An 8,340-nucleotide genomic window follows, 5' to 3' on the forward strand; every position below is an offset into this window, starting at 1 on the left:
AGGGAGGGCGTTAGTTTCCTGAGACATTTGGACTGCTTTTGGCGGAGTTGGTACCTGTACAAGCCAGACGGGTTGCCCCTGAACAGAGCCGGGACCAATATCCTCGAGTGGCGACGGGCTGGGGGGAGGCGGTGGTTCCTCGTGCTGTTGGGGAGGGTTTAAATTAGTTTGGCAGGGGGTTGGGAACCTTAGAATAGATTCAATAGGGAGGGGAGTAGAGTTGGAATTAAAAAGCAAAAAGGTAGAAAGTTAGTTTGTAGGACAGAGGAAAGAAGTGTAAAAAACATATTTAAAAAGCTTTTTGTGTAAATGCACGTAGCATTCGTAACAAAACAGATGAGTTGACGGAACAAATAAATACAAATGAGTACGATCTGATAGTAATTACAGAGACGTGGTTGCAAGGTGACCAGGACTGGAAACGAATTATTCAAGGGTATTTGACATTTCGGAAGGACAGACTAAAAGGGAAAGTAGGTGGGATAACATTGTTAATAAAAGATGGGATTAGTGCGTTCTTGAGAAACGATATTGGCTCAGAGGGTCAAGAGGGTGAATCATTTTGGGTGGAGATAAGAAACAATAACGGGAAAAAGTCGCGGCTAGGCATAGTCTATAGGCCCCCAAACAGTGGTTGCACGTTTGGACGGAGTATAAATCAAGAAATATTAGAGGCTTGGAAAAAAGGAACGGCAATAATGATAGGGGCTTTTAACCTTCATATTTACTGGATAATCCTAATTGGCCTGGCTAGATTTGAGGTGGCGTTCATGGAGTGTATCCGGGAGACTTTATTTCTACAGGGAGCAGGCTATCTTAGATCTAGTACTGTGTAATGAGACAGGATTAATAAATGATCTCATAGTAAAAGATCGTATTGGATTGAGTGACCACAATATGGTTGAATTTCAAATTCAGTTGGAGGAATAGAAATGTGTTTCTCCAAACAGTGTCCTAAGGTTAAATAAAGGAGACTACAAAGGTATGATGACAGAGGTGGATAAAGTTGACTGGGAAAGTAACCTAAGGTGTGGGCGGTTGATGAGCAGTGGCAGACATTTAAGGAGATATTTTATAACACGCAACAAAAAATTACCCAATGAGAAGGAAAGGCTGTGAGAGAAGGGATAACCATCCGCATCTAACTAAGGAAATAACTGAGGGTATCATATTGAAATCAAAGGCATACAATGTGGCCAAGACTAGTGGGAGACGAGGGCAGCGCATTGGGATTGTTTTGAAGCCAGCAGAGAAAGATTAAAAACATTATTAAAGAGGGAAGATAGATTATGAAATTAAACTAGAACGAAATATAAAAACAGATAATAAGAGTTTCTACAAATACATAAATGGGAAAAGAGTTGCTCATGTGAATGTTGGCCCCTGGAGGATGACACTGTGGAATTAATAATGGAGAACAGGGAAATGGCAGAGACGTTGAACAAATATTTTGTATTGGTCTTTCAAGTAGATGACACTAATAAACAACCCAATAGTGGATAATAAAGCGGGTATAGGCAGGGATGAATTAATACTATCACTATCACGAACGATGTAGTACTAGTAAAATAATTGCCCTAACGGCAGACAAGTCCCCTGGACCTGATGGTTTACATCCTAGGGTCTTAAGAGAAGTGGTTGCAGAGGTAGTGGATGCATTCGTTATAATTTCTCAAAATTCCCTGCATTCTGGAGCGGTCACAGTGGATTGGAAAACCGAAAATGTAATGCCCCTTAAATACGAGTCAAGCTAAAAGCAGGAAACTATAGAACAGTTAGCCTAACATCTGCCGTTGCGAAAATGCTGGAGTCCATTATTAAGGAAGCAGTAGCGGGACATTTGGAAAAGCATGATTCAATCAAGCAGAATTAGCATGGTTTTATGAAAAGGAAATCATGTTTAACAAATCTGCTGGAGTTTTTGAGGATGTAACGTGTGGATAAGTGGAAACCAATCGATGTGTGTATTTGGATTTCCAGAAGGCATTAGATAATGTGCCACATAAGAGGTTACTGCACAAGATAACAGCTCATGTGGTTGGGAGTACAATATTAGCATGGAGAGAGGCTTTGCTAAATAACAGAAAACAGAGCGTCGGGATATATGCGTAATTCTCCATTTAGCAAACAGTGACTAGTGGGGTGACTCAGGTATCGGTGCTTGGTCCACAACTATTTACAATCTATTTTAATGAATTGCATGAAATGACCGAGTGTAAAGGAGCTAAGTTTGCTGATGATACAAAGATGGGTAGGATAGCAAATTCTGAGGAGGACACAAGAAATCTGCAAAGGGATATCGACAGGCTAAGTGTGTGGGCAACAGTTTGGCTGTTGCAATATAATGTGTGAAAATGTCACGATACCAACTGTGGCAGAAAGAATAGAAAAGCAAATTATAATTTAAATGGAGAAAAGTTGCAAAGTGCTGAAGTAGTGGGACACCTGGGGGTCCTTGTGCAAGAAACACAAACATTAGTGTGCAGGTGCAGCACTTAATCAGGAAGGCAAATGGAATATGCGTTTATTGCAAGTGAAATGCTTTATAAAGGCAGATTAGACCTGCTACAATTGTACCGCGTATTAGTGAGGCCACACCTAGTGTAAGGCGTACAGTTTTAGTCTCCGTATTTAAGGAAGGATATACTTGGAGACTGTTCAGAGAGGGTTCACTAAGTTGAATTCGGAGATGGGGAGGGTTGACTTATGAAGATAGGTTAAGTAGGTTGGGACTATCCACACTGGAGTACAGAAGAATGAGAGGTAATCTTATCGAAACGTATAAGATAATGAGGACGCTCGACAAGGTGGATGGAGAGAGCATATTTGCACTCATACGGGAAACTAAAACTAGTGGACATAAACTTAGAATGAGGGACCGCCAATTTATAAGAACATTAGAACATGTGAAAAATGAGCAGCAATAAGCCATACGGCCACTCGAGTCTGCACCACCATTTAATACGATAATTGCTGATCGGATCATGGACTCAGGTCCACTTTCCTGCCTGCTCACCATAACTCCGTAATCCCTTATTAGTTAAGAAACTGTCTCTGACTTAAATTTATTCAATGTCCCGGCTCCCACAGCGCTCTGAGGCAGCCAAATCCACAGAAGTCTAACCCTCTGAAAGAGGAAATTCCTCCTCATCTCAGTTTTAAATGGGCGGCCGCTTTTTCTAAGATGTTGCCCCCGAGTTCTCGTATCCCCTATCAATGGAAACCTCCTCTTTGCATCCACCTTATCATGCCCCCTCATAAACTTATACGTTTCGATAAGATCACCTCTCATTCTTCTGAATTCCAATGAGTAATGGCTGAACCTTCTCAATCTTTCATCATAGATCAACCCCCTCATCTCCGAATGAACCAAGTGAACCTTCACTGAATTGCGTCCAAAGCAAGTATCCTTTCAGAAATATGGAACCCAAAACTATACATTGTATTTCAGTTGTCGCCTCACAATACCGATATAGCTGTAGCAAGACTTCCCTGCTGTTATACTCCATCTCCTTTGTAATAAACGCCTTGATTCCATTGGCTTTCCTGATTATTTGCTGCAGCTGCATACTAACCTTTTGTGTTTCATACACAAGTACCCATAGTTCCCGCTGTATTGCAGCACGTTGCAATGTTTCTTCATTTAAATAATAGCTTGCTCTTTTCTGTCAAAGTTTAGAGTTTCATACACAAGTACCCATAGTTCCCGCTGTATTGCAGCACTTTGCAATGTTTCTTCATTTAAATAATAGCTTGCTCTTTTCTGTCAAAGTTTATTTCTGTCAAGTTGCATGACCTCACACTTTCCAACATTATACTCATACATTGCTTTTCATCACAACTTTTCATTGTCAGCAAACGTGGCTACGTTATACTCGGTCCATTCTTCCCAGTGTTTTATGCAGATTTAAAACTGAGATGAGAAGAAACGTATTTTCTATGGAATTCTCTCCCTCAGAGAGCCGTGGAGGCTGGGCCAATGAATATATAAAATCGGAGATAGACACATTTTTGAATGATCAGGGCGTAAAGGGTTATGGGGAGCGGGCAGGGAAGTGGAGCTGAATCCTTGATTAGATTATCCATGATCTTATACAATGGCGGAGCAGGCTCGAGGGGCCTAATACTCCTGCCCCTAATTCTTATGTTCTTATATACTTAAGAACGTTCTGATCGCATCTGTGCCAACCAACTGTTCAGGTAATGCATTCCAAACCTGAACTAATTGGAGAATAATTAAATAATCTCCTCATCTCAACTCCGGTTCATTTGTCAAATAAATTGCTAATTTAAATCTAAGATTGATAGATTTTTACTGGATATTGGTAGGAATTGATTTGGAGTCAAATCAGATAGATGAGTTTAAGTAATTTTCAAAAATTATCTCACTGAACGACTCGAGGTTTCAACGACCCCTGCACTTATTTTGCATCAATCAGCAGAGCACCTCTTGTAAATGTAGGATCGTTTCCTGGAAATGTAAAATATAAATACAGAACCTTCCTTTCCAATGATTATAATATTTTAACAAGTTATCGTAATAGACACCATCCGCTAGTACTGGAGCTCAAACTCATGCCAACATTTGCACATTTGATGTTCAGTCCAAAACTTATTACTCACTCAGCAATCCTGAGGATTGAAGCAATAAATGCAATTTTCGACAATTCAGCAAATTCATTCCACACCAAATACCAATCCATTGATAATGCCAGTGATTGGACAGCTGCTGTAGAATAAAAGTAACATCAGTTACTTTTCAGTTTCCTGGCTCTCAATCTCCCGATCACTATGGTCGTCCAATCACTTTGGTCATCCATTCCCCACCAGGAGGGCTTGAGGCCCCTCCGCTTCTTCATTGAAAGGACGCTCAACCAATATCCATCCACGATCAATTCATCCGCCTGGCGGAGCTTGATTTAAACTGGCATTGGACAACTTCTCCTTTGACTCCACACACTTACTCCAAATTAAATGTGTTGCTATGGTAACCCGCATGCGGCCTAGATATGCCTATATTTCAATGGTATAAGTGCAACATTCTTTGTTCTAGTCCTACTCAGGTCTCATCCATCACCTCGTTTTCTGGAACATTGATGAATTTATCTGTGCCATTTCCAGCTTTAGTAATGAACAAGACGTTTAGTCAACTTTGCTTTAAATTTCCAACCTTCCCTGCCCTTCACATGGCCCATCTCAGACTCTTCCCTTACCCTCCTGATTTCGCTACCTCCATTGCTGGGAAGAGTCGGCCGACCAATATCTACTATAACCCCACTGATTCCCACATCTACGTTAATTAAACTTTATCCCACTCGCTTTCTATAAGGACTCTATTCCATTCTCCCAGTTTCTCCATCTCCATCGTATGTGCCCTGACGATGCCAAAGTAAATACCAGTGCTACCGATATGTAGCTAAATGATTCTCCAGCAAGAAAAACCCTCAACCCGAGTGCACATGACCCTCGACCTTGCCCGGCACATTTCCCGCATTTCTGCTCTCATCCCTTCTCCTCCCTTCGCATAACCACGATAGGGTTCCACTTGTGCTTAACATTTACTCCACGAACCGTCACATTCAATGGATCATCCTCCCCCATTGCTGACACATCCATCGTGGTCCTACCATTAAATACTTCTTACCCTCCCCTCTCTTTTCAGCAGTACAAAGGGACCAGTCTATCCGGAATGACCTGGTACACTATCCTATCACCACCAACAACACATCCCTTCCCACAGCACCTTACCGTGCAAGCGCAGGAGAAGCAACACGTGGCCATTTCCTCCTCCCTTCCCACAGTCCAGGCCAGTATAGGTGAAACGACGTACTTGTACTTCTTTCAACATAGCTTACTCTATCGATTGAAATCTCCTCTACATTGGGGCGACCAGACACATCCTAGGTGAGCAGTTTACTGAGCAGCTCATTCAATCCGCAACGAGAACCCCAAGCTTTCGGTCGCCTGTCTCGTCCTCCTATACTGTTCCTATGAAGCTCAACGTAAGATCGAGGAACAGCAGCTCATCTTTCCATTCGGCATTTTACAGCCTTCCGGGCTCAAAGTTGAATTCAACAATTTCAGATTCTAACCACTGCTCCCATTTTCTCGGACAGTAGCTGTTCGTAATGATCTTGCTATTCCCTCTTACCCTTTCTACAACGCATATTTGTTTCTTGCAGTATCCCATTATCATGCACTTTTGCTTTTGTCATGAAATCTTTCCTGCTTTCCACCATGTCACAGGCCTTCCTTTTCGTTCCTTCCTCCCCTCCACCTTGCCCTGCTTAAGTATCTGCTTAAAACCAGTTACACATCCAAATTCTGACAGTTTTGATGAAATATCATCTCCGTGAAACATTATCTCTGTTTCTCACTTCACTAATGCTGCTTGTCCTGCTGAATATGTTCAGCAATTTCTGTTGCATTTCTAATTCCCAGCATCCATAGTAAGTTGCTTCAGAAAAAATAACATCAGTGCTATGGATGAGAGGGTTCGTTATCAAGTGGTGATGGCGCCGTCCTGTAAACCGGAAAATGTGGGTTGAACTCCCGTCCGCGCTTTCATACAAGTGCCTGGAGGATCTCCTGTTGTTCCAAACAGCCCTTAATTATCTCAAATGTTAATAGTTCAGCAAGTCCACTGACCCTAGAGTTTGAAGAGCCATTGAATGTTTCTGAGTCCGTTAATGTTCCCAATCTTTTGCTAAATGTATTAATCTGAAGTCACGTGCAGAACATTATTATTCGTTTCCCACAGGACTAAATGAATCAAACCGAGGTAGGCGATGAGTATCCGAGAGTGCCAGAACTGAAGGAGACTTTTTGTCCCATCATGACTAAGCCGGCTTTGTGAAAATGCTATCCAAATAGACCCACTCCCTACACTTTCAACACAGCCCTGCAATTGATTCCTATCAAATGTTATCCAATTCACGTTTGATGGCAAGCATTTCAAGAAAATGTGATAATTCGCTACAATGTACATTCCTTGAAGAATAATAACACTAAACTAAAAATGTTCCAACCGTGGCTATCAAGAGAAATTAACGATAGTATTAGATTCAAGGAAGAGATTAATAATATTGCCAAAAAGAGTAGTAAGCCTGAACATAAGGGGCTTTTTATAATTTAAAAAGCTGTATGCTTTCAGTCCCGGATCACGCTGTGTCTGTTTAAAAGGGATCTGATCTCAGTGCCGGGTAATTCTGTGTCTGTTTAAAAGGGATATGTTTTAAGTCCTGGGCCATTTTGTGTCTGTTAAAAAGGGATGTGCTGTCAGTCCCTGATCATGCTGTGTCTGTTTAAAAGGGTTGTGCTCTCAGTCCAGGATCATTCTGTGTTTGTCGAAATGGGATGTGCTATCTATCCTGGATGTTTCTTTGCCTGTTTAAAATGGATATTTTCACTGTCCCGGGTCATTCTATGCCTGTGTAAAAGGGAAGTGCTCTCAGTCCGGGATCATTCTGTGTGTATGTAAAAGGGATGGGCTATCAGTCCCGGATCATTCTGTGTGTGTGTAAAAGGGATATTCTCTCTGTCCCGGATCATTCTGTGCCTGTTTAACTGGGATGTACTGTCTGTCCTGGATCTTTCTTTGCCTGTTTAAAAGGGATATTTTCTCTGTCCCGGATCATTCTGTGAGTGTGTAAAACGGATGTGCTCTCTGTCCCAGATCATTCTGTGTATGTCTAAAAGGGATATTCTCTCAGTTCGGGATCATTCTGTGTGTGTGTAAAAGAGAAATTCTCTCAGTCCTGGATCATTCTGTGTTTGTATAAAATTGATATGCTCTCAATCCGGCATCATTCGATGTTTGTGTCTGTTTCAATGGAGCGCGATTACAGTTGTGATTACCGAATATTTAATGTGATGTAATCGAAAGCGCATTTGGTTTACCTTCGTATGTGCGGACCCACTTTGCAATGCTTCTGTTCAGTAATTCAATATGTGTTTATCTTTACGTGAAACATATTTTTATCATAATAGTGACCCTGAAAAAGTTCACAATTCTCTTCACACCAATGCATATCATCGAATGGAAGGAAGCCATTCCGGCCCATCGTGTCCACGTTTGCCGAACAAGAGCAATCGAGCCTCATCCCACTTTCCAGTACTTGTTCCGTACTCTTGTAGCTAACGACACTTTAAGTGCAAATCCAAGTACTTTTTTGCAACGTGGGCAGGGAATCTGCCTCGACCATCCTTTCAGCGGTGTGCTACAGAACCCTCTGGGTGAAAAATTGTCCCCAGAAATCACCTCTAACCAATTACAATAAATTCATGCTTCCTCTTTGTTGACTGCTCTGCTAAGGAAAATAGGTCCGCCTTAACACCTCT

The sequence above is a fragment of the Pristiophorus japonicus genome, unplaced genomic scaffold (genome assembly GCF_044704955.1).
Source record: "Pristiophorus japonicus isolate sPriJap1 unplaced genomic scaffold, sPriJap1.hap1 HAP1_SCAFFOLD_85, whole genome shotgun sequence".
NCBI lineage: Eukaryota > Metazoa > Chordata > Chondrichthyes > Pristiophoridae > Pristiophorus > Pristiophorus japonicus.